The 27,311-nt window shown below is 46.8% G+C and overlaps 1 long non-coding RNA gene across 1 annotated transcript; it reads left to right on the top strand.

The window, feature by feature from the left end:
* The first annotated feature begins 780 nt into the window (after positions 1 to 780).
* On the top strand, positions 781 to 26,799 carry LOC116991326. Its single transcript, XR_004416752.1, has 3 exons — positions 781 to 818; positions 5,436 to 5,440; positions 26,702 to 26,799. It is a non-coding gene; the product is annotated as an uncharacterized LOC116991326 (long non-coding RNA).
* Positions 26,800 to 27,311: the final 512 nt, after the last annotated feature.

Raw genomic sequence — 27,311 nt, 5'->3', positions numbered from 1 at the left:
TCCCAACATTTAAGTTGAGGCAGGTACTATCACAACATATGGACAGGTACATTGATCGGAAAGGTTTAGAGGGATATTGGCCAAACACAGGCAGGTGGGACTAGTGTAGATGGGGCATGTTGTTCGGTGTGGGCAAGGTGGGCAGAAGGGCCAGTTTCCATCTTGGATGACTCTGTGAATTTAAACAAGGAACCTTTGCACCTCCTGTAATCACCAGAGGACCAGAATATGGGATGAGAGTTAACGGAATAGTCACCGGGAACCTGTCTCTGGGATACAGATGGGAGAGGGGGAGGGGCATGAGGGTTCACACATACACGACACAAGACAAGGATTGGACCAACTCTGTTTATTGAGGCATCAATCAGGATTCAACATCGAGAGAGGAGAGGGAGAGGGTTAGTGGGGAGGGGAGGGGAGGGGAGAGGGAGAGGGTGGGACAGGGAGGTGGGTGCTGAGAGAGCGTTCTGGGGAATGGAAGAGAGGAGGGGTGAAGGGGATAGAGGAAGAAGGGGAGAGCGGGAGACGGGGAGAGGGAAAGGGGAGAGTTGTGGGGAAAGAGGAAAGGGGAGAGGTGAGATTGTTGAGTGGAAGGGGGAGAGTGGAGGAGAGGGTTGGGGGAGAGTGGAGGAGAGGGTTGGGGGAGAGTGGAGGAGAGGGTTGGAGGGGAGGGAGAGAAGTGCTAGAGGAATCAAGGTTGAAGTCAGGGGTCAAAGGAGGAGGTTAGAGTTAGGGTCACGGTAGGGTGTTGTTCAAGGGTGGGTTTAGGGTGAAGGTGATAGGTCAGAGGGCGGTCGTGGTCAGGGGCCGTAGCCGGGGTCAGGGATCAGCCCCCGACCACCTTGCGGACGAGGAGGAGAGCGGCGTGTTCCGGAAGGTTCCGCATGTCGGCCTCTAACAGGGGTCTCGACCCCAGGTAGATAACAGCCTGCCCTGGGGACAATCCCGCCTGCTGCTCGATCTGTCGCCACAGGTCAGAGAGCGATGGGTTGGAGGTCAGGTCAAAGGTCAGCCTCCGGCCGTTGCAGGTGTCCAGGTTCAAAGAGCGGCGTGTGGCAGGTGCCGGAACCCAGGCGTCGGCGTGTCCAGCACGAGGGGTCAACCTGGCTGGGTCAGGGGTCAACAATCCCAGGGCAGGGGTCACCACGGCAGCCGGGGAGTGACCGGTCACTCTGGCGAACTGGACGGAAAGAGAGAGAGAACACAGAGGTCAAACAACTGGTCAGAGGTTAGAGGAGAGTGAGAAAGAGAGTGGGGAAGAGAGAGACGGGAGAGAGAGAGACTAGGGGAAGGAGAGACTCTATTGCTTCCAGTACCTCGTGCTAGTGAGGGCAGGTACAGAGAGATAGGGGATCTGAATGTGTTGCTGGTGGCTGGTGCAGGGAGCAAGGATTTAGCTTTATCTGGGATCTCTTCTGGTGTAGGGGTGACCTGAACAAAAGGGACGGGTTACTCCTTAACTGGAGGGGGACCGACGTTCTGGCAGGCAGTTTTGCTAGAGCTACACGTGTGGGTTTAAACTAAATAGTGGGGGTGGGGGGAAGGATTGTCAAATTGGGAGTATAAAGATGGAGTTAAATTGTAAGTGAGTAGAGGAAAAGTTACAAAAGACTTCCGAATTAATGGGAAGGAAAGTTCTAGAAGGGATAAGAGAGTAAGGTCAGGGCCAATTGTGAGCGGTGTGAGAGGGGAAGTGAATACCAAAGTCAAAGTGTTGTATATGAATGCGCAAAGTAAAGTGGACGAGCTAGAGGCTCAGTTAGAAATTGGCAAGTATGATGTTGTGAGAATTACAGAGACATGGCTGCAAGAGGGCTAGGGCTAGAAACTGAATATTCAAGGGTTTATGTCCTAAAACAGACAGGTGGGCAGAAGGGTTGGGGTAGCTCTGTTGGTGAGGAATGAAATTCAGTCCCTTGCAAGGGGTGATATTGAAACAGGAGATGTGGAGTCAGTATGGATAGAAGTAAGGAATTGTAAGGGTAAAAAGACCCCAATGGGACTTATCTACAGGCCCCCAAACAGTAGCCTGGATATAGGGTGCGTTGAACCAAGAGTTAAAATTGGCATGTCGTAAAGGTAATGCTACGGTTATTATGCGAGATTTCAACATGAAGGTAAACTGGGAAAATCAGGTTGGTACTGGACTCCAAGAAAGGGAGTTTGTGGAGTGCCCCCATGATGGATTCTTAGAGCAACTTGTACTGGAGCCGACTAGGGAGAAGGCAATTCTGGATTTAGTGTTGTGTAATGAACCGGATTTGATAAAGGAACTTGAGGTTAAGGAGCCATTAGGAGGTAGAAACATAGAAAATAGGTGCAGGAGGAGGCCATTCGGCCCTTCGAGTCAGCACCGCCATTCATTGTGATCATGGCTGATCGTGCCCAATCAATAACCCGTGCCTGCCTTCTCCCCATATCCCTTGATTCCACTAGCCTACAGAGCTCTATCTAACTTTCTCTTAAATCCATCCAGTGATTTGGCCTCCACTGCCCTCTGTGTCAGGGAATTCCACAAATTCACAACTCTCTGGGTTAAAAAGTTTTTTCTCACCTCACTCTTAAATGGCCACCCCTTTATTCTAAGACTGTGGCCCCTGGTTCTGGACTTGCCCAACATTGGGAACATTTTTCCTGCATCTAGCTTGTCCAGTCCTTTTATAAGTTTCTATAAGATCCCCCTCATCCTTCTAAACAATACAAGCTTAGTCTTTTCAATCTTTCCTCATAAGACAGTCCCGCCATCCCAGGGATCAATCTCGTGAACCTACGCTGAACTGCCTCAATCACAAGGATGTCCTTCCTCAAATTAGGAGACCAAAACTGTACACAATATTCCAGATGTGGTCTTACCAGAGCCCTATACAACTGCAGAAGAAGTGACCATAATATGAGAAGTTTTAATCTATTGAGGGGGAGAAGGGTAAATCCGAGGTGTCAGCATTACAGTTAAACAAAGGGGACTAAGGAGCCATGAGAGAGGAGCTGGCCAAAGTTGACTGGAAAGATACCCTAGCAGGGATGACAGTGGAACAACAATGGCTGGTATATAACCATATAACAATTACAGCATGGAAACAGGCCATCTCGACCCTTCTAGTCCGTGCCGAACACGTATTCTCCCCTAGTCCCATATACCTGCGCTCAGACCATAACCCTCCATTCCTTTCCCTTCCATATAACTATCCAATTTATTTCTAAATGATAAAAACAAACCTGCCTCCACCACCCTCACTGGAAGCTCATTCCACACAGCCACCACTCTCTGAGTAAAGAAGTTCCCCCTCATGTTACCCCTAAACTTCTGTCCCTTAATTCTCAAGTCATGTCCCCTTGTTTGAATCTTCACTACTCTCAGTGGGAAAAGCTTATCCACGTCAACGTCTGGGATAATACAGAAGGTGCAGGATCAGTTCATTCCAAAGAGGAAGAAAGATTCCAAGGGGAGTAAGTGGCGATCGTGGCTGACATGGGAAGTCAGTGACAGTATAAAAATAAAAGAAAAGAAGTACAACATAGCATGAGCAGGAAGCCAGAGGATTGGATAACTTTTAAAGAGCAACAGAGGATAACGAAAGAGGCAATATGGGGAGAAAAGATGAGGTACGAAGGTAAGCTTGCCAAGAATATAATGGAGGATAGTAAAAGCTTCTTTAGGTATGTGAAAAGGAAAAAATTAGTTAAGACCAAAGTTGGACCCTTGAAGACTGAAAAAGGTGAATTTATTATGGGGAACAAGGAAATGGCAGATAAGTTGAACAGGTACTTTGGATCCGTCTTCACTAAGGAGGGCACAAACAATCTCCCTGATGTACTAGTGGCCAGAGGATCTGGGGTGACGGAGCAACTGAAGGAATCCGCGTTAGGCAGAAAATGTTGTTGGGTAGACTGATGGGACTGAAGGCTGATAAATCCCCAAGGCCTGATGGTCTGCATCCCAGGTACTTAAAGAAATCGTGGGCACATTTGGTGATCATTGTCCAATGTTCTGTAGATTCAGGATCAGTTCCTGTGGATTGGAAGGTAGCCCAATTTTAAGAAAGGCGGGAGAGAGAAAACGGAATTATAGACCTGACATTGGTGGTGGGGAAGGTGCTGGACTCAATCATAAAAGGTGAAATAGCGGCACATTTGGATAGCAGTAACGGGATCGGTCTGAGTCAGCATGAATCTACGAAGGGGAAATCATGCTTGACTAATCTTCTGGAATTTTTTAAGGATGTAACTAGGAAAATGGCCAAGGGAGTCCCAGTGGATGTAGTGTACCTGAACTTTTAGAAAGCATTTGATAAGGTCCCACATAGGAGATCAGTGGGCAAAATTAGGGCACATGGTATTTGGGGGTATAGTGCTGACATGTATAGAAAATTGGTTGGCAGTCAGGAAACAAAGAGTAGGGATTAACGGAACCCTTTCACAATGGCAGGTAGTTACTAGCAAGGCTCGGTGCTGGGACCGCATCTATTTACAATATACAATGCATTGAGAAAGTATTCAGACCCCTTCACTTTTTCCACATTTTGTTACATTACAGCCTTATTCTAAAATTGGTTACAGTCATTTTTTTTATCATCAATCTACGCACAATACCTCATAATATACAAGTGAAAACAGGTGTTTAGTAATTATTGCAAAATAATTAAAAATAAATAACTGAAATATCACATTTACGTAAGTATTCAGACCCTTTGCTGTGACTCTCAAAATTGAGCTTTGGTGCATCGTGTTTCCATTGATTATCCTTGAGATGTTTCTACAACTTGATAGGAGTCTACAAGTGGTAAATTAAATTGATTATACATGATTTGGAAAAGCACACACCTGTCTATATAAGGTGTCAGAGCAAAAAACAAGCCATGAAGACGAAGGAATTGTCTGTAGACCTCCGAGACAGGATTGTGTTGAGACACAGATCTGGGGAAAACATTTTTTGGAGCAATGCAGGTCCCGAAGAGCACAGTGGCCTCCGTCAAACCACCAGGACTCTTCATAGAGCCTGGCCAAACAGAGCAATCGGGGGAGAAGGGCCTTAGGATAGAGACTTACTAACATATTCAGGGAGGTGACAAAGAAACCGATGGTCACTCTGACAGAGCTCCAGAGTTCCTCTGTGGAGATGGGAGAAACTTCCAGAAGGACAACTATATCTGCAGCACTCCACCAATCAGGCCTTTATTGTAGAGTGGCCAGACAGTAGTCACTCCTCAGTTAAAGGCACATGTCAGCCCGCTTGGAGTTTGCCAAAAGGCACCTAAACTAGATTCCCTGGCCTGATGAAACCAAGATTGAACTCTTTGGCCTGAATGCCAAGTGTCACGTCTGGAGGAAACCAGGCACCGCTCATCACCTGGCCAATGCCATATCTACGGTGAAGCATTGTGGTGGCAGCATCATGCTGTAGGGATGTTTTTCAGCGGTAGGAACTGGGAGACCAGTCAGGGTCGAGGTAAAGATGAACGGACCAAAGTATAGAGAGACCCTTGATGAAAACCTGCTCCAGAGCGTTCAGGACCTCGGACTGGGGCAGACGTTCACCTTCAAACAGGACAATGACCTAAAGCTCACGTCCAAGACAACGCAAGAGTGGCTTTGTGACAAGTCTGTGAATGTCCGTAAGTGGCCCGGCCAGAGCCCGGACTTGAACCCGATCGAACATCTCTGGAGGGATCTGAAAATAGCTGTGCATCGACACTCCCCATCCAACCTGACAGAGCTTGAGAAGATCTGCAGAGAAGAATGGGATAAATTACCCAAATACAGGTGTGCCAAGCTTGTAGCGTGATACCCAAGAAGACTTGAGGTTGTAATCACTGCCAAAGGAGCATCAATAAAGTACTGAGTAAAGGGTTTGATTACTTATGTAAATGTGATATTTCAGTTATTTATTTTTAATTATTTTGCAAAAATTTCTAAACATCTGTTTTCACTTTTTTATTGTGGGCTATTGTGTGTAGTTTGCTGATTTAAAAAAATGAATTTAATCCATTTTAGAATAAGGCTGTAACGTAACATAATGTGGAAAACGTGAAGGGGTCTGAATATTTTCTGAATGCACTGTATATTAATGATTTAGATGAAGGGATGAAGATAACATTAGCAAATTTGCAGATGACACAAAGCTGGGTGGCAGTGTGAACTGTGAGGAGGATGCTATGAGAATGCAGGGTGACTTGGACAGGTTTGGTGAGTGGGCATATGCATGGCAGATGCAGTATAATGTGGATAAATGTGAGGTAGCAAAAACAGGAAGGTAGATTATTATCTAAATGGTGTCAAGTTGGGAAAAGGGGAAGTACAACGGGATCTGGGGGTTCTTGTTCATCAGTCAATGAAAGTAAGCATGCAGGTACAGCAGGCAGTGAAGAAAGCGAATGGCATGTTGGCCTTCATAACAACAGGAGTTGAATATAGGAGCAAATAGGTCCTTCTGCAGTTGCACAGGGCCCTAGTGAGACCACACCTGGTTTATTGTGTGCAGTTTTGGTCTCCAAATTTGAGGTAGAACATTCTTGCTATTGAGGGAGTGCAGTGTAGGTTCACAAGGTTGATTCCTGGCATGGCGAGACTGTCATACACTAACAGAAAGGAGCGGCTGGTCTTGTATACTCTGGAATTTAGAAGAATGAGAGAGGATCTGATTGAAGATTATTGAGGGGTTTGACACGCTAGAGGCAGGAAACATGTTGGGGGAGTCCAGAACCTGGGGCCACAGTTTAAGAATAAGGGGTACGCCATTTAGAAAGGAGATGAGGAAACACTTTTTCACAAAGTTGTGAGTCTGTGGAATTCTCTGCCTCAGAGGGAGGCCAGTTCTCTGGATACTTTCAAGAGAGAGCTAGATAGGGCTCTTAAAGATAGCGGAGTCAGAGGATATGGGGAGAAGGCAGGAACGGGGTACTGATTGCGGATGATCAGCCATGATCACATTGAATGGCTGCTGGCTCGAAGGGCCGAATGGCCTAATCCTGCACCTATCGTCTATTGAAAGAATGACGGGGAGAGAGAGAGACTAAGGGGAGGAGAAAGAGACTGGGGGAAAGAGAGAGATATTGGGGGCAGAGGAAGAGACTGGGGCAGAGGGAGAGATTGGGGAAGAGAGACAGAGACTGGGAGAGAGAAAGAGACTGGGGGAGAGAGAGAGATATTGGGGAGAGAGAGATAGTCTGGGGGAGAGAGAGATACTTGGAGAGAGAGAGAGACTAGCGGAGAGAGAGAGAGAGAGACTGTGATGGACTCACCATCTCCCGATACACAGCGATTTCAGTCATGGTCCGTGCAGTCTGGACGTTCCGGGGAGTTTGTCGTGGAGGAGACTCGGGCGATGATGTTATATTGCAGGGCGGGACTTTGCCGCCTCAGCCAAAAGCCCAGTCAGTGGGGAAAGTGAAACAAAAAGTGGGGACGGGAGGGGCTGGGGAACTCCACACGGGAGATTCCCACAGTAAAGTCAACTGTGGACAACAACAGAGGAGGGGAGTGTGGAGGAATGAGGGCAACAGAGGTGTGCTGGACAGAGAGGGAGAGAGAAAGGAGGGAGCACCGCACTGTGGAGGTGGGGTTGGGGAGAGGAGGGGGCATCGCTGTGCGGGTGGGGAAGGGAAATGTTTCCTGTGATTCTGCTTCAGAAAGTAAAAGTAAAACAAAACAACAATTGTCCCGTCACACAGTCCTCCCGGGGGTCAGATACACAGAGTCATAGATACATGCAGCACGGAAACAGGTCCTTCGGCCCAACTATCCCACAAACATGTCCCATCTACACTAACCCACCTACCTGCATTTCGTCCATATCCCTCTTCATCTGTCCTATCCACGTATCTGTCAAAAAGCTTCTTAAATGTTGTGACATTCCCTGCCTCAACTAACTCCTCTGGCAGATCGTTCCATACACCCACCAGCATATGTGTGAAAAAATTGCCCCTATTAAATCTTTCCCCCTTCACCTTAAATCTATGTCCCTTGGTTCTTGATTACCCTACTCTGGGCAAGAGACTCTGCGTCTACCCGATGTATTCCACTCATGATTTTGTACATAAAATCAGCCCTCATCCTCCTGCACTTCAAGGAATAAAGTCATAGAGAGGTGTAGATGGAGCATGTTGGTTTGAATGGGCAAGTTGGACCGAAGGGCCTGTTCTTGTGCTGTATTGTTCTATGTTCTAATAAACAGTCTCCTTACTCACTCACAAACAAAAGTGAATCTTTACAATCTTGTTGACAATGAGATTAATGGGCAAGTCCCCAAATATTCTCGGAATTCTCTCCACCACGACACAGGGAAATTTGTGTTCCTGAGCACCCTGGTAATTTCGAAAGACATCAGGTCATGTCAAGAATACTTTGGGCACATTGGCCTTCATCGGTCAGGGCAATGAGTACAGAAGCTGGGAGTTACATTGAAACTTAGTCTAACATCGGTAGTGGGGAAACTACTAGAGTCAGTTATTAAAGATGGGATAGCAGCACATTTGGAAAGTGGTGAAATCATTGGACAAAGTCAGCGTGGATTTACAAAAGGTAAATCATGTCTGACGAATCTTATAGAATTTTTCGAGGATGTAACTAGTAGCGTGGATAGGGGTGAACCAGTGGATGTGGTGTATCTGGACTTCCAGAAGGCTTTCGACAAGGTCCCACATAAGAGATTAGTATATAAACTTAAAGCACACAGCATTGAGGGTTCAGTATTGATGTGGATAGAGAACTGGCTGGCAAACAGGAAGCAAAGAGTAGGAGTAAACGGGTCCTTTTCACAATAGCAGGCAGTGACTAGTGGGGTACTGCAAGGCTCAGTGCTGGGACCCCAGCTATTTACAATATATATTAATGATCTAGATGAGGGAATTGAAGGCAATATCTCCAAGTTTGCGGATGACACTAAGCTGGGGGGCAGTGTTAGCTGTGAGGAGGGTGCTAGGAGACTGCAAGGTGACTTGGATAGGCTGGGTGAGTGGGCAAATGTTTGGCAGATGCAGTATAATGTGGATAAATGTGAGGTTATCCATTTTGGTGGCAAAAACAGGAAAGCAGACTATTATCTAAATGGTGGCCGACTAGGAAAAGGGGAGATGCAGCGAGACCTGGGTGTCATGGTACACCAGTCATTGAAAGTAGGCATGCAGGTTCAGCAGGCAGTGAAGAAAGCGAATGTTATGTTAGCTTTCATAGCAAAAGGATTTGAGTATAGGAGCAGGGAGGTTCTACTGCAGTTGTACAGGGTCTTGGTGAGACCACACCTGGGGTATTGCGTACAGTTTTGGTCTCCAAATCTGAGGAAGGACATTATTGCCCTAGAGAGAGTGCAGATAAGGTTCACCAGACTGATTCCTGGGATGTCAGGACTGTCTTATGAAGAAAGACTGGATAGACTTGGTTTATACTCTCTAGAATTTAGGAGATTGAGAGGGGATCTTATAGAAACTTATAAAATTCTTAAGGGGTTGGACAGGCTAGATGCAGAAAGATTGCTCCCGATGTTGGGGAAGTCCAGGACAAGGGGTCACAGCTTAAGGATAAGGGGGAAATCCTTTAAAACCGAGATGAGAAGAACTTTTTTCACACAGAGAGTGGTGAATCTCTGGAACTCTCTGCCACAGAGGGTAGTCGAGGCCAGTTCATTGGCTATATTTAAGAGGTAGTTAGATGTGGCCCTTGTGGCTAAAGGGATCAGAGGGTATGGAGAGAAGGCAGGTACGGGATACTGAGTTGGATGATCAGCCATGATCATATTGAATGGCGGTGCAGGCTCGAAGGGCCGAATGGCCTACTCCTGCACCTAATTTCTATGTTTCTATGTTTCTATGAAAGACGTTTAGAATGTCTACCATAGGCCGGACCTTCACAGTGACCGGTAGCCAGTGCGGAGTGTTGTAGTGCCGAGGGATCGAGGAGTGAAGGTACATAGTTCCATGAAAGTGATGTCAATCACAGGCAGGTGGGATGAGTGTGGATGGGGCATGTTGGTCGGAAAGTTGAATTGAGGAGCCTGTTTCTGTGCTGTGTAACTCTGTGACTCTATCAATGCACCAATTCCTGCCTGTAACTGCAGCAAAGAAGCCTAAACGCAACTGCACGTTTGCAGTGGTACCCGTCACAATGAGATTATTCCATGCATTTCCTGCGCGGTTGCCCTCTGCCCTTCAACTGTTGCGCCGTTGCAATGCATCGTTGCTGACGTCCTCCTACAGATTGTAAGCAGTTACATTTCCTGCATCCGGTTCCCCCTTGTCGCATTATTCCACATCGCTGTGAGTCATCATCACTTTACGGTTGAGTCGATGCGGTAAAAATTGCAACGTCCATCCCGAGCATCCGCCAGGAGAAACTGCTGCCGCATGCGTGGTATAACCATAGAACACAGAAGAGTACAGTACAGGAACAGGCTTCCCCTGATGCACCGTAGAAAGATTCAGATTCAGATTCAGATTCAGATTCAACTTTAATTGTCATTGTCCATGTACAGTACAGAGACAACGAAATGCATTTAGCATCCCCCTGGAAGAGCGACATAGCATATGATTTGAATAAATTTTTACATTAGCATATATACAGACATAGTGTTTTTCCTGTGGGAGGAGTGTCCGGGGGGAGGGGGGGGGGGGTGATTGGCAGTCACCGAGGTACGTTGTTGAGTAGAGTGACAGCCGCCGGGAAAAAGCTGTTCCTGGACCTGTTGGTCCGGCAACGGAGAGACCTTTAGCGCCTCCCGGATGGTAGGAGGGTAAACAGTCCATGGTTGGGCTGAGAGTAGTCCTTGGGGATGCTGAGCGCCCTCCGCAGACAACGCTTGCTTTGGACAGACTCAATGGAGGGGAGCGAGGAACCGGTGATGCGTTGGGCAATTTTCACCACCCTCTGCAATGCCTACCGGTCGGAGACAGAGCAGTTGCCATACCATACTGTGATACAGTTGGTAAGGATGCTCTCGATGGTGCAGCGGTAGAAGTTCACCAGGATCTGAGGAGACAGATGGGCCTTCTTCACTCTCCTCAGGAAGAAGAGATGCTGGTGAGCCTTCTTGATCAGAGTTGAGGTATTGTGGGTCCAAGAGAGGTCATCGGAGATGTTAACACCCAGGAACCTGAAGCTAGAAACACGTTCCACCTCCGTCCCGTTAATGTGGATGGGGGTGTGCGTGCCCCCCCTGGACTTCCTGACATCTACAATGAGCTCCTTGGTCTTCTTGGAGTTAAGGGCCAGGTTGTTGTCAGCGCACCATGCTGCTAAGTGCTGGACCTCCTCCCTGTAGGCCGACTCATCGTTGTTGCTGATGAGGCCAATCACCGTTGTATCATCTGCATACTTGATGATGGTGTTAGTATCATGTACAGGTGTGCAGTCATAGGTGAAGAGGGAGTAGAGGAGGGGGCTCAGCACACAGCCCTGTGGAACGCCGGTGTTCAGGGTGAGGGTTGAAGAGGTGTGCTTGTCTAACCTAACAGACTGTGGTCTGTTTGTTAGAAAGTCCAGTATCCAGTTGCAGAGGGAGGGATCGATGCCCAGGTTACCGAGTTTGGTGGTCAGTTTAGATGGTATAATGGTGTTGAATGCTGAGTTGTAATCGATGAACAGCATTCTTACGTAAGTGTCTCTGTTGTCGAGGTGGGAGAGGGCGGAGTGAAGTGCCGTTGAGATGGCATCCTCCGTACTCCTGTTCTTGTGGTAGGCAAACTGATAGGGATCTTGTGGTAGGCAAACTGATAAGGAGGCGTCGCTGGATGTGGGGGTGGTGTTGGAGGGTCTATAGTCCGTGATGGCCTGGATGCCTTGGCACATGTGTCGGGGGTCGGAGTTGTTGTTGAAGTGCTCCTCAATCCTGAGCTTATGGCAGTGCTTGGCCTTCTTGATGCCCCTCTTCAGGTTAGCCGTGGATGAGCTGTAGGCTCGAGCATCGCCTAACCTGAAAGCGGTGTCCCGTGCTTTCAGCAGTAGCCTGACCTCGCTGTTCATCCATGGCTTCTGATTCGGGAATATGGTCACCTGTTTGAGGGAGGTGACACTATTGATGGTGGAGTTTATAAAGTCCAGAATAGAGGATGTGTAGGAGTCAATGTCCGTGTGGGAGTCAAGGGTGGCCTGGGCTGCAAACGCCTTCCAGTCAGTGTTTCCAAAACACTGCTGAATTGTGAAGTCCGCTTCCTCTGACCAGACTTTAACTCTCCTCACAGTTCGTTTAACCCGTCTGATGAGTGGGGAGTACTTAGGGAGCAGGAACAATGGGTGATGTGATGCATCTTATCGGGATGCATCACAGCACCGTTTGGGAACAGCTCCATCAAAAACCACAAGAAATTGGAAAGAGTTGTGGACGCAGCCCAGACCATCGCACAAACCAACTTCACTTCCATCGACTACATCTGCACCTCACGCTGCCTCGGCAAGGCCAGCAACATAATCAAGGACCAATCTCACCCAGGTCACTCACTCTTCTCCCCTCTCACATCGGAAGTGTGAAAATGCCCACCTCCAGAATCAGGGACAGTTTCTCCCCAGCTTCCCACATCAGGCAACTGAACTATCTTACCACAACCAGAGAGCGGTCCTGAATAACTATCTACCTAATTGGAGACCCTCGAACTACCTTTGAACGGACTTTATCTTGTACTAAATATTATTCCCTTCATCCAATATGTGTACACTGTGGACGGCTCGATTGTAATCATGTATATTCTTTCCGCTGACTGGATAGTCCCCAACAAAACAACTATTCATTATTGTCTTGTGTACCTTGGCACACACGGCAATAAGAAACTAAACGTATAAACTAAACTCTTTCCTCCCTCTCCCCCCCGATCTCTCACTCTACCTGAATGTTATTCCCTACATCCAGTAACTGTACACTGTGGACAGACGGCTTGATTGTAATCATGTCTAGTCTTTCCCCTGACTAGATCACAAGCAGCAAACAAGCTTTTCTATGCCTCGGTACACTTTGGATTTTGGACTTTACTTTGAGATACAGCACGGAAACGGGCCCTTCGACTCACTAAGTCCACGCCAACCAGCGACCACCCCGTACACTAGCACTATCCTACACACTCGAGGGACAATTTACAATTTTCGGAAATCAATGAACCTACAAATCCGCACATCTTTGGAGTGCGGTTGGAATCCGGAGCACTCGGAAAAAACCCACGTGGTCACAGAGAGAACGTACAAACTCTGCACAGACAGCAACCGAGGTGAGGATCGAACCCAGGTCTCTGACACTCTGAGGCAGCAACTTTACCGCTGCACCACCGTGCTGCCCTAAACATGACAATTGACTAAACTAAATTAAAATAGTTAACTGGGAATTAGAAACATTTTCTAACATGGATGTCTCGCGCCTACTTGGGGGAATGGAGCAGTTGTACGCTGAGGTCTGTTCAATGAAGCACGTCATGCAGCTACAGGCTGATATAAGCGAAGATTTTCGTGCCATCACAGTGGAATTTGATCGGCGAGTGGGTGCATTGTAGTGCACCTTGATCACTACTCCAGTGTGTGCATTGGAGTGCACCACTGACCTGACTCGGGGTGGTGGTCCGGATGCATTGGCGGCGTTGGATGGAGCCATTGGCATGGCAGATACAGCACTGGGAGCTGCACCGGCAGGAGCCTCTGGCTTAGTTGTCGGAGTGAGGGCTGCGGCGGAGGGCCTTGCATTAAACGTGGAGAATAGTCCCAGTGGTCTAACGTTGCAAGATTCTCCAAAGTGGAGTCATGTTGTGAAAAAGGGTCGACGTCATGCTCCAGACAACACTGTTGGTAAGCCAAAATTGTCCACCGGCCAGAGGAAGAAATCCAGTAACGCTGTGCCTATTATTGGTACCGGAGCTGTGGGCAACATCAAAATGATTATGACTAAGCTGGTGAGTGTTTTTGCCTCCAAGTTTTCACCGGATCTAGACGTCAGAACTTTATCTGTCTATCTTAATGTAAAATTTGGCCGTGAGGTTACCTGTCAAAAGATTGACAATGTACACAGTAGATACAGTTAATTTAAAGTATCTGCGGAATGCAATGAGGTTGGCAAAATGTACAATCCGGAGCTCTGGCCAGAAGGGGCATTTGTCCGGCGCTATTACGAGCCACGCAGGGTTGGAGTCATCGGAACAAGCACCGCGCCTGCCGCGGGGGGAATGAGTGTACCTGCTGGTGCTAGGGGCACTCACAAGTCTCGCTAAATGAACATTCGGGTACTATCGTACAATTGTCGTGGCCTGCGTTTGGGCCAGAGCGCAGGGGATAAAGCTCGCCGCTCATTTGTTGACAACCTCTGGAGAACTGTGACATACTATGTATGCAAGAGACATTCTTAGCGAAGCAAGACTTGGGCAAACTCAATTCTCTCAATGACAACTTTCATGGGGCTGGGGAGTCTACAACTGACCTTGGCATGGGAATAGTCAGAGGTAGGATACCAGGTGGTGTGGCTATTCTATGGAACAAGAAGCTTGACTCATCAGTAAATGTGATTCGGCTTGATGTTGACTGGTGCATTGCCATACACTTTACTCACAACGACAAGGAATTTGTTATCCTGAATGTATATACACCCTATGAATGCCATTAGAATGAGGATGAATATTTAAATAGACTTGCTTTCATCTATTCTTTCATTCAAAACAATAATTATTGTAGTGTATATGTCATTGGGGATATGAATGCAGATACCTCAGATAGGAACTCATTATTTGCCAATCATATAGCTCAGTTCTGTCAAGATAATAATTTAATAGATAGTTATATTTATATTAGTGAGGCCTGGCACACCACATCATGGCTGGACCACTGTATTAGCACAGCTGATGCACATGCCTCATTGGGGTGTATGAGCATTCTGTACGGGGCAACAATGACTGATCATATACCTGTTGCTATGACAATAAATGTTGAACACGTACCTGTGGTATCCAGAGATAGAAATAGCTTTAATACAGAAAAACTGGACTGGTCAACGCTTACAAAGGAAGACATCCTAGACTATTATGCCCATACAGATAAATCCTTAAGCAATATTCATCTACCTAAAGATGCAATAATATGTAGTGATGTTAAATGTAAAGATATGAAGCATAGGAGAGATATCTGCTCCATGTATAATGATATAGTAAGCGCCTTATATGTAGGCAGTAAGCCCTACTGCAAGCATAAAAATAAGACACATAACATCAGACCTGGCTGGAATAAGTATGTAGCTGAGTATCATACTGAAGCCCGTGAAGCCACCAAATCATGGGCTATGGCAGGTAGGCCCAGACAGGGGCCTGTGTTTGAGCACAAGAAGCTCACTAATGCAGGTATAAGTATGCTGTTCGCTTCATCTGTAAAAATGAGCAAGCTATGAGGGCTGATTCCGTGGCTAAGAAGCTGCTAAGTAACAATGCTACAGATTTTTGGCAGGAAGTGAGAGCTCTTAGCAGTTCCAAAACATCTCTACCATGTACTGTAGATGGAATCTCCGGAACAGCTAATATCGCGGAGTTATGGCGACAACATTATAGCACTTTATTCAACTGTGTCCAAGATGACTTGTATAGGGTGGACAATATTGAGAGTAATGACTCGATGGTGATTATGTCACATGAGGTGTATCATGCCATGAACCAGCTGTCCAACAATAAAGAAAGTGGCTTGGGTCATATCTCTGCTGAACATCTTAAGTATGCGAGTATGAGGATAGCTCCTCTCCTAGCTATTTGTTTTACTGGCTTTATGATTCATGGCTTGTTACCAGACTCAATGTTTTCTGGCCTGTTAGTGCCGGTCATTAAGGACAAAGCTGGTAAAGTAGGCAGCCTAAATAATTACAGGCCCATAGCTTTAGCCAGCATATTGTCAAAAGTTTTAGAAAGAGTTCTGCTGGATAGAATAAATGAGTTTGTTAACTCCACACATAACCAGTTTGGCTTTAAAGCTAAACATGGCACTGACTTATGCATATAGGCCCTAAAGGAGATTGTAAACAAATATAGAGGCAAAAACTCTTCAATCCTTATGTGCTTTATTGATGCTTCCAAAGCCTTTGACCGTGTTAATCACAGAAAGCTGTTTGGTAAAATGAGTCAAAGAGGGGTGCCTAAATACATTGTTAGTATTCTGGCCTACTGGTATGCCCACCAGACTATGCAAATAAAATGAGGCAATAGGGTCTCAGCCCTATTTGGGGTTAGCAATGGTGTTAGACAAGGGGGAATTTTGTCCCCATCCTTTTTAATCTATATATTGATGATCTGTCTAAACAATTGAAAGCCTGTAGCACTGGGTGCGTGATTGGTAATATTTTAGTGAACCATATTATGTATGCAGATGATCTTGTGGTTTTTAGTCCATCTAGCGCTGGTCTCCAGCAGCTCCTTACTATATGTTCTGTGTATGGTGTGGAACATGACATTAAATATAATGCTAGTAAGAGTGCTGTTATGATCTGTAGAACCAAAGAGGATAAATGTCTAAAATATCCTGATTTTAAATTGTCTGACAATAATCTTAGTGTCTGTAATAAGATAAAATATCTAGGGCATATTATTACAGAACAAATGACAGAGGATGAGGATATTTATAGGCAACGACGCATGCTGTATGTACAGGCGAATATTCTCTTGCGTAAATTTGGTGCGTATGCAGATGTGGTGAAGTGTCGCTATTTAGAGCATACTGCACACCACTCTACATTGCGCACCTGTGGTCGAACTATTTAAAGACAAGTATGCAGAGACTAAAGGTGGCATATAACGGTGCCATGAAAACACTGCTAAGGCAACCTAGATGGTGTAGTGCCAGTAATATGTTTGTGGCTGCAGGAGAGTACTTTAGAAGCTATCCTAAGACACCACATGTATAAATTCATTTGCAGGATAAATGACTCTAAAAATGTGCTTATTGTGGCCAGCTGCCCATTCATTGTGATCATGGCTGATCGTCCCCAATCACTAACCCGTGCCTGCCTACTCCCCATATCGCTTGATTCCAATAGTTTTAAGCTGAGAGGGGAAAGATTTAATAAGAACCTGAGGGGCAATGTTTTCACACAGGAGTGTATGGAATGAACTTCCAGAGGAGGTTGTTGAGGCAGGTACTATCCCAACATTCAAGTTGAGGCAGGTACTATCACAACATATGGACAGGTACATTGATCGGAAAGGTTTAGAGGGATATTGGCCAAACACAGGCAGGTGGGACTAGTGTAGATGGGGCATGTTGTTCGGTGTGGGCAAGGTGGGCAGAAGGGCCAGTTTCCATCTTGGATGACTCTGTGAATTTAAACAAAGAACCTTTGCACCTCCTGTAATCACCAGAGGACCGGAATATGGGATGAGAGTTAACGGAATAGTCACCGGGAACCTGTCTCTGGGATACAGATGGGAGAGGGGGAGGGGCGTGAGGGTTCACACACTACACGACACAAGACAAGGATTGGACCAACTCTGTTTATTGAGGCATCAATCAGGATTCAACATCGAGAGAGGAGAGGGAGAAGGTTGGTGGGGAGGGGAGGGGAGGGGACAGGGAGAGGGTGGGACAGGGAGGTGGGGGCAGAGAGAGAGATCTGGGGAATGGGAGAGAAGAGGCGAGAAAGGGATAGGGAAGAAGGGGAGAGGGAATGGGGAAAGAGGAAAGGGGAGAGGTGAGATTGTTGAGTGGAGGGGGAGAGTGGAGGAGAGGGTTGGGGGAGAGTGGAGGAGAGGGTTGGAGGGGAGGGAGAGAAGTGCTAGAGGAATCAAGGTTGAAGTCAGGGGTCAAAGGAGGAGGTTAGAGTTAGGGTCACGGGAGGGTGTTGTTCAAGGGTGGATTCAGGGAGAAGGTGATAGGTCAGAGGGCGGTCGTGGTCAGGGGCCATAGCCGGGGTCAGGGATCAGCCCCCGAGCACCTTGCGGACGAGGAGGAGTGGGGCATGTTCCGGAAGGTTCCGCATGTCGGCTTCCAACAGGGGTCTCGGCCCCAGGTAGATAACAGCCTGCCCTGGGGAGGTGACCTGAACAAAAGGGACGGGTTACTCCTTAACTGGAGGGGGACCGACGTTCTGGCAGGCAGGTTTGTTAGGGCTACACGTGTGGGTTTAAACTAAATAGTGGGAGGGGGGGGGGGGAAGGGTTGACAAATTGGGAGTATAAAGATGCAGTTAAATTGTAAGTGAGTAGAGGAAAAGTGACAAAAGACTTCCGAATTAATGGGAAGGAAAGTTCTAGAAGGGATAAGAGAGTAAGGTCAGGGCCAATTGTGAGCGGTGTGAGAGGGGAAGTGAATACCAAAGTCAAAGTGTTGTATATGAATGCGCAAAGTAAAGTGGAGGAGCTTGAGGCTCAGTTAGAAATTGGCAAGTATGATGTTGTGAGAATTACAGAGACATGGCTGCAAGAGGGCCAGGGCTGGAAACTGAATATTCAAGGGTTTACGTCCTAAGACAGATAGGTGGGCAGAAGGGTTGGGGTAGCTCTGTTGGTGAGGAATGAAATTCAGTCCCTTGCAAGGGGTGATATTGAAACAGGAGATGTAGAGTCAGTATGGATAGAACTAAGGAATTGTAAGGGTAAAAAGACCCCAATGGGACTTATCTACAGGCCCCCAAACAGTAGCCTGGATATAGGGTGCAAGTTGAATCAAGAGTTAAAATTGGCATGTCGTAAAGGTAATGCTACGGTTATTATGGGAGATTTCAACATGCAGGTAAACTGGGAAAATCAGGTTGGTACTGGACTCCAAGAAAGGGAGTTTGTGGAGTGCCCCCATGATGGATTCTTAGAGCAACTTGTACTGGAGCCGACCAGGGAGAAGGCAATTCTGGATTTAGTGTTGTGTAATGAACCGGATTTGATAAAGGAACTTGAGGTTAAGGAGCCATTAGGAGGTAGAAACATAGAAAATAGGTGCAGGAGGAGGCCATTCAGCCTTTCGAGCCAGCACTGCCATTCATTGTGATCATGGCTGATCGTCCCCAATTAATAACCCATGCCTGCCTTCTCCCCATATCCCTTGATTCCACAAGCCCCTAGAGCTCTATCTAACTTTCTCTTAAATCCATCCAGTGATTTGGCCTCCACTGCCCTCTGTGTCAGGGAATTCCACAAATTTACAACTCTCTGGGTTAAAAAGTTATTTCTCAACTCACTCTTAAATGGCCTCCCCTTTATTCTAAGACTGTGGCCCCTGGTTCTGGACTTGCCCAACATTGGGAACATTTTTCCTGCATCTAGCTTGACCAGTCCTTTTATAAGTTTCTATAAGAACCCGCTCATCCTTCTAAACTCCAGTCCATACAAGCATAGTCTTTTCAATCTTTCCTCATATGACAGTCCCGCTATCCCAGGGATCAATCTCATGATCCTACGCTGAACTGCCTCAATCACAAGGATGTCCTTCGTCAAATTAGGAGACCAAAACTGTACACAATGCTCCAGATGTGGTCTTACCAGAGCCCTATACAACTGCAGAAGAAGTGACCATAATATGAGAAGTTTTAATCTATTAAGGGGGAGAAGGGTAAATCCGAGGTGTCAGCATTACAGTTAAACAAATGGGACTAAGGAGCCAACAGGGAGGAGCTGGCCAAAGTTGACTGGAAAGATACCCTAGCAGGGATGACAGTGGAACAACAATGGCAGGTATTTCTGGGATAATACAGAAGGTGCAGGATCAGTTCATTCCAAAGAGGAAGAAAGATTCCAAGGGGAGTAAGGGGCGACCGTGACTGACATGGGAAGTCAGTGACAGTATAAAAATAAAAGAGAAGAAGTACAACATAGCATGAGCAGGAAGCCAGAGGATTGGGTAACTTTTAAAGAGCAACAGAAGATAACTAAAGAGGCAATATGGGGAGAAAAGATGAGGTACAATGGTAAGCTAGCCAAGAATATAATGGAGGATAGTAAAAGCTTCTTTAGGTATGTGAAGAGGAACAAATTAGTTAAGACCAAAGTTGGAGCCTTGAAGACTGAAAAAGGTGAATTTATTATGGGGAACAAGGAAATGGCAGATAAGTTGAACAGGTACTTTGGATCCGTCTTCCCTAAGGAGGGCACAAACAATCTTCCTGATGTACTAGTGGCCAGAGGATCTGGGGTGATGGAGGAACTGATGGAATCCACATTAGGCAGAAAATGGTGTTGGGTAGACTGATGGGACTGAAGGCTGATAAATCCCCAAGGCCTGATGGTCTGCATCCCAGAGTACTTATAGAAATCGTGGGCACATTTGGTGATCATTGTCCAATGTTCTGTAGATTCAGGATCAGTTCCTGTGGATTGGAGGGTAGCTAATGTTATCCCACTTTTAAGAAAGGCGGGAGAGAGAAAACAGAATTATAGACCAGTTAGCCTGACATTGGTGGTGGGGAAGATGCTGGAGTCAATCATAAAAGGTGAAATAGCAGCACATTTGGATAGCAGTAACAGGGTCAGTCCAAGTCAGCATGGATTTACGAAGGGGAAATCATGCTTGACTAATCTTCTGGAATTTTTTAAGGATGTAACTAGGAAAATGGCCAAGGGAGTCCCAGTGGATGTAGTGTACCTGGACTTTTAGAAAGCATTTGATAAGGTCCCACATGGGAGATTAGTGGGCAAAATTAGGGCACATGGTATTTGGGGGTATAGTGCTGACATGGATAGAAAATTGGTTGGCAGTCAGGAAACAAAGAGTAGGGATTAACGGAACCCTTTCACAATGGCAGGTAGTGACTAGCAAGGCTTGGTGCTGGGACCGCATCTATTTACAATATATATTCATGATTTAGATGAAGGGATGAAGGTAACATTAGCAAATTTGCAGATGACACAAAGCTGGGTGGCAGTGTGAACTGTGAGGAGGATGCTATGAGAATGCAGGGTGACTTGGACAGGTTTAGTGAGTGGGCATATGCATGGCAGATGCAGTATCATGTGGATAAATGTGCGGTTATCCAGTTTGGTAGCAAAAACAGGAAGGCAGATTATTATCTAAATGGTGTCAAGTTGGGAAAAGGGGAAGTACAACGGGATCTGGGGGTCCTTGTTCATCAGTCAATGAAAGTAAGCATGCAGGTACAGCAGGCAGTGAAGAAAGTGAATGGCATGTTGGCCTTCATAACAAGAGGAGTTGAATATAGGAGCAAAGAGGTCCTTCTGCTGTTGTACAGGGTCCTAGTGAGACCACACCTGGTGTATTGTGTGCAGTTTTGGTCTCCAAATTTGAGGAAGAACATTCTTGCTATTGAGGGAGTGCAGTGTAGGTTCACAAGGTTGATTCCTGGGATGGCGAGACTGTCGTTCACTAACAGAAAGGAGCGGCTGGACTTGTATACTCTGGAATTTAGAAGAATGAGAGAGGATCTGATTGAAGATTATTGAGGGGTTGGACACGCTAGAGGCAGGAAACATGTTGGGGGAGTCCAGAACCTGGGGCCACAGTTTAAGAATAAGGGGTAGGCCATTTAGAACGGAGATGAGGAAACACTTTTTCACACAGAGTTGTGAGTCTGTGGAATTCTCTGCCTCAGAGGGCGGCGGAGGCCGGTTCTCTGGATACTTTCAAGAGAGAGCTAGATATGGCTCTTAAAGATAGCGGAGTCAGGGGATATGGGGAGAAGGCAGGAACGGGGTACTGATTGTGGATGATCAGCCATAATCACATTGAATGGCTGCTGGCTCGAAGGGCCGAATGGCCTACTCCTGCACCTATCGTCTATTGAGAGAATGACGGGGAGAGAGAGAGAGACTAAGGGAAGGAGAAAGAGACTGGGGGAATTAGAGAGATATTGGGGAGAGAGAGAGACTGGGGAGAGTGAGGGACTGGGAGAGAGAGAGAGTCTGGGGAAAGAGAGAGGGACTGGGGGAGAGAGAGAACTAAGGGAAGGAGAGAGAGACTAGCGGAGAGAGAGAGAGAGAGAGACTGTGGTGGACTCACCATCTCCCGATACATAGCAATTGCAGTCATGGCCCGTGCAGTCTGAACGTTCCAGGGAGTTTGTTGTGGAGGAAACTCGGGCGATGATGTTATATTACATAGTTCCATGAAAGTGGTGTCAATCACAGGCAGGTGGGATGAGTGTGGATGGGGCATGTTGGTCGGAAAGTTGAACTGAAGAGCCTGTTTCTGTGCTGTGTAACTCTGTGACTCTATCAATGCACCAATTCCTGCCTGTAACTGCAGCAAAGAAGCCTAAACACAACTGCACGTTTGCAGTGGTACCCGTCACTATGAGATTACTCCACGCATTTCCTGCGCGGTTGCCCTCTGCCCTTCAACTGTTGCGCCGTTGCAATGCATCGCTGCTGACGTCCTCCTACAGATTGTAAGCAGTTACATTTCCTGCATCCGGTTCCCCCTTGTCGATGCGGTAAAAATTGCAACGTCCATCCCGAGCATCCGCCAGGAGAAACTGCTGCCGCATGTGTGGTATAAACATAGAACACAGAAGAGTACAGCACAGGAACAGGCTTCCCCAGATGCGCCGTAGAAAGCATCTTATCGGGATGCATCACAGCACCGTTTGGGAACAGCTCCATCAAAAATCACAAGAAATTGGAAAGAGTTGTGGACGCAGCCCAGACCATCACACAAACCAACTTCACTTCCATCGACTACATCTGCACCTCACGCTGCCTCGGCAAGGCCAGCAACATAATCAAGGACCAATCTCACCCAGGTCACTCCCTCTTCTCCCCTCTCACATCGGAAGTGTGAAAATGCCCACCTCCAGAATCAGGGACAGTTTCTCCCCAGTTTCCCACATCAGGCAACTGAACTATCTTACCACAACCAGAGAGCGGTCCTGAATAACTATCTACCTAATTGGAGACCCTCGGACTACCTTTGAACGGACTTTATTGGACTTTATCTTGTACTAAATATTATTCCCTTCATCCAATATGTGTACGCTGTGGACGGCTCGATTGTAATCATGTATATTCTTTCCGCTGACTGGATAGTCCCCAACAAAACAACTATTCATTATTGTCATGTGTACCTTGGCACACACGGCAATAAGAAACTAAACGTATAAACTAAACTCTTTCCTCCCTCTCCCCTCCGATCTCTCCCTCTACCTAAACGTTATTCCCTTCATCCAGTAACTGTACACTGTGGACAGACGGCTTGATTGTAAACATGTCTAGTCTTTCCCCTGACTAGATCACAAGCAGCAAACAAGTTTTTCTGTGCCTCGGTACACTTTGGATTTTGGACTTTACTTTGAGATACAGCACGGAAACGGGCCCTTCGACTCACTAAGTCCACGCCAACCAGTGACCACCCCGTACACTAGCACTATCCTACACACTCGAGGGACAATTTACAATTTTCGGAAATCAATGAACCTACAAATCCGCACATCTTTGGAGTGCGGTTGGAATCCGGAGCACTCGGAAAACCCCACGTGGTCACAGAGAGAACGTACAAACTCTGCACAGACAGCAACGGAGGTGAGGATCGAACCCAGGTCTCTGACACTCTGAGGCAGCAACTTTACCGCTGCACCACCGTGCTGCCCTAAACATGACAATTGACTAAACTAAATTAAAATAGTTAACTGGGAATTAGAAACATAGAAAGTAGGCGCAGGTGGAGGCCATTCGGCCCTTCGAGCCAGCAGCCCATTCATTGTGATCATGGCTGATCGTCCCCAATCAATAACCCGTGCCTGCCTTCTCCCCTAGAGCCCTATCCAACTCTCTCTTAAATCCATCCAGTGATTTGGCCTCCACTGCCCTCTGTGGCAGGGAATTCCACAAATTCATAACTCTCTGGGTGAAAACGTTTTTTCTCACCTCAGTCTTAAATGGCCTCCCCTTTATTCTAAGACTGTGATTGTTTATACTATTTCCCCTGGTTCTGGACTCACCCAACATTGGGAACATTTTTCCTGCATCTAGCTTGTCCAGTCCTTTTATGATTTTATATGTTTCTATAAGAAATGGTGAATACAAGCCTAGTCTTTTCAATCTTTCCTCATATGACAGTCCCGCCATCCCAGGGATCAATCTCGTGAACCTACGCTGCACTGCCTCAATCACAAGGATGTCCTTCCTCAAATTAGGAGACCAAAACTGTACACAATACTCCAGATGTGGTCTTACCAGAGCCCTACACAATTGCAGAAGAGCCTCTTTACTCCTATACTGAAATCCTCTTGCTATGAAGGCCAACATTCCATTAGCTTTCTTCACTGCCTGCTGTACCTGCACACCAACATTCAGTGACCGGTGTACAAGGACACCCCTTACCTAACCTAACCCCATTGAGAAAATAATCTGCCCTCTTGTTTTTGCCACCAAAGTGGATAACTTCACAATTATCTATATTATACTACATCTGCCAACTCACTCAACCTGTCCAGGTCACCCTGCAACCTCCTAACATCCTCTTCACAGTTCACACTGCCACCCAGCTTTGTGTCATCCGCCAACTTGCTAGTGTTGCTCCTAATTCCCTCTTCCAAATCATTAATATATATGGTAAACAGTTGCGGCCCCAACATCGAGCCTTGCGGCACTCCACTCGCCACTGCCTGCCATTCTGAAAAGGACCCGTTCACTCCTACTCTTTGCTTCTTGTCTGCAAACCAATTGTCTATCCACGTAAACACCCTACCCCCAATACCATGTGCTTTATACTTAGTCACCAGTCTCCCGTGTGGGACCTTATCAAAGGCTTTCTGAAAGTCTAGATACACTACATCCACTGGCTCCCCTTCATCCATTTTACTTGTTACATCCTCAAAAAATCCCAGAAGATTAGTCAAGCATGATTTCCCTTTCATAAATCCATGCTGACTTGGACTAATCCTTTTACAGCTATCCAAATGCCCCATTATTACCTCTTTAATAATTGACTCCAGCATCTTTCCCACCTCCGAAGTCAGGCTAACTGGTCTATAATTCCCCGTTTTCTCTCTCCTTCCTTTTTTGAAAAGTGGGATAACATTAGCAATCCTCCAATCCACAGGAACTGACCCTGAATCTATTGAACATTGGAAAATGATGAAATTGTACTAATGACTGTCAATAATCTTACCTGTCTGTGTGCAATAGAAAAAAATCACTTTACCTTGATAAACGTGATCATAGATTTTACAGCATTGTGTTCAGTTTTGGTCACCATAATATGTTTTTTAGCTGGAAAGGATGCAGAGAAGTTTTACGAGGATGTTGCCAGGACGAGTGTCCAAACTATATGGAGAGTTTGAGCAGGCAAGGACTTTATTCCTTGGAGCGCAGGAGGATGATGATGATCTTATCAAGGTGTACAAAATCATGAGAGGAAAAGATTGGGTAGATGCAGTATTTTGCCCCCCAGGGTAGGGGAAGACATAGTTTTAAGCTGAGAGGGGAAAGATTTAATAAGAGCCTGAGGGGCAATGTTTTCACACAGGAGTGTATGGAATGAACTTCCAGAGGAGGTTGTTGAGGCAGGTACTATCCCAACATTCAAGTTGAGGCAGGTACTATCACAACATATGGACAGGTACATTGATCGGAAAGGTTTAGAGGGATATTGGCCAAACACAGGCAGGTGGGACTAGTGTAGATGGGGCATGTTGTTCGGTGTGGGCAAGGTGGGCAGAAGGGCCAGTTTCCATCTTGGATGACTGTGAATTTAAACAAAGAACATTTGGACCTCCTGTAATCACCAGAGGACCGGAATATGTGATGAGAGTTAACGGAATAGTCACCGGGAACCTGTCTCTGGGATACAGATGGGAGAGGGGGAGGGGCGTGAGGGTTCACACACTACACGACACAAGACAAGGATTGGACCAACTCTGTTTATTGAGGCATCAATCAGGATTCAACATCGAGAGAGGAGAGGGTGGACGGGGAGGTGGGGGGCAGAGAGAGAGTTCTGGGGAATGGGAGAGAGGAGGTGAGAAGGGGATAGGGAAAGAAGGGGAGAGCGGGAGATGGGGAGAGAGAAAGGTGAGAGAGAATGTGGGGAAAGAGGAAAGGGGAGAGGTGAGAGGGTTGAGTGTAAGGGGGAGAGTGGAGGAGAGGGTTGGGGGAGAGTGGAGGATAGGGTCGGGGGAGAGTGGAGGAGAGGATTGGAGGGGAGGCAGAGAAGGGCTAGAGGAATCAAGGTTGAAGTCAGGGGTCAAAGGAGGAGGTTAGAGTAGGGTCACGGGAGGGTGTTGTTCAAGGGTGGGTTCATGGTGAAGGTGAAAGTTCAGAGGGTGGTCATGGTCAGGGGCCGTAGCCGGGGTCAGATTTTGTCGTGGTTTAGAGACTTAAAGTTGGATAAGCTGATACAGACACGGAGAATTCTTCAAGAAGACGAAAGCCTTTATTTGCAAATAAAACAGCTGGAACATTCAGAGATTACAGATCACCTTTGTGTTCTCTAACTGCTCTCCGATTCACAGAAATCTTATTAAACTTATATTTCCCGTTCATATCTTTTCCTCCTTCGCCACCCTTAAATTCCAACTGTTACGCTAATCTCCCAGCTGCGTCTGCTTTGCCACCCTTATGTTTTAGCTACAGCCAAGGTTACACACACCATATTATAATGTTACATGTTAGTTTAAGTTTAGTACAAAGATACAAATGTATTTATTAAGAAGACAGATACACCACACAAAAGTACAATTAAGCTTAAGTAAAAGTAAATAACTTGTTTAGCGCCTTGATTACTAGATAAATGTTAAGTGCTGCAAAACTAACAAAGACGTGAATCTGAGTACAATATAGCTGACATGATATGCTGGCTATGATAAATGTCTTAATTAAGTCTTCTATAACTTCCATAGGATCAGCCCCCGAACACCTTGCGGACGAGGAGGAGTGGGCCATGTTCCGGAAGGTTCCACATGTCGGCCTCCAACAGGGGTCTTGACCCCAGGTAGACAACAGCCTGCCCTGGGGAGACTCCCGCCTGCTGCTCGATCTGACGCCAAAGGTCAGAGAGAGATGGGTTGGAGGTCAGGTCAAAGGTCAGCCTCCGGCCGTCGCAGATATCCAGGTTCAAAGACCGGCGCGTGGCAGGTGCTGGAACCCAGGCGTCGGCGTGTCCGGCATGAGGGGTCAACCTGGCTGGGTCAGGGGTCAACAATCCCAGGGCAGGGGTCACCACGGCAGCCGGGGAGTGACTGGTCACTCTGGAGATCTGGACGGAAATAGAGAGAGAACACAGAGGTCAAACAACTGGTCAGAGGTCAGAGGAGACAGAGAAAGAGAGTGGGGAAGAGAGAGACTGGAGAGAGAGAGAGAGGGAGAGAGAGAGAGACTAGGGGAAGGAGAGACTCTATTGCTTCCAGTACCTCGTGCTAGTGAGGGCAGAAACAGGGAGATAGGGGATCTGAATGTGTTGCTGGTGGCTGGTGCAGGGAGCAAGGATTTAGCTTTATCTGGGATCTCTTC

This window comes from Amblyraja radiata, chromosome 33, assembly GCF_010909765.2.
Source record: "Amblyraja radiata isolate CabotCenter1 chromosome 33, sAmbRad1.1.pri, whole genome shotgun sequence".
Lineage (NCBI taxonomy): Eukaryota > Metazoa > Chordata > Chondrichthyes > Rajiformes > Rajidae > Amblyraja > Amblyraja radiata.
The sequence above is the reverse complement of the archived record's forward strand: the minus strand, read 5'-3'. Positions and strand labels throughout refer to the sequence as shown.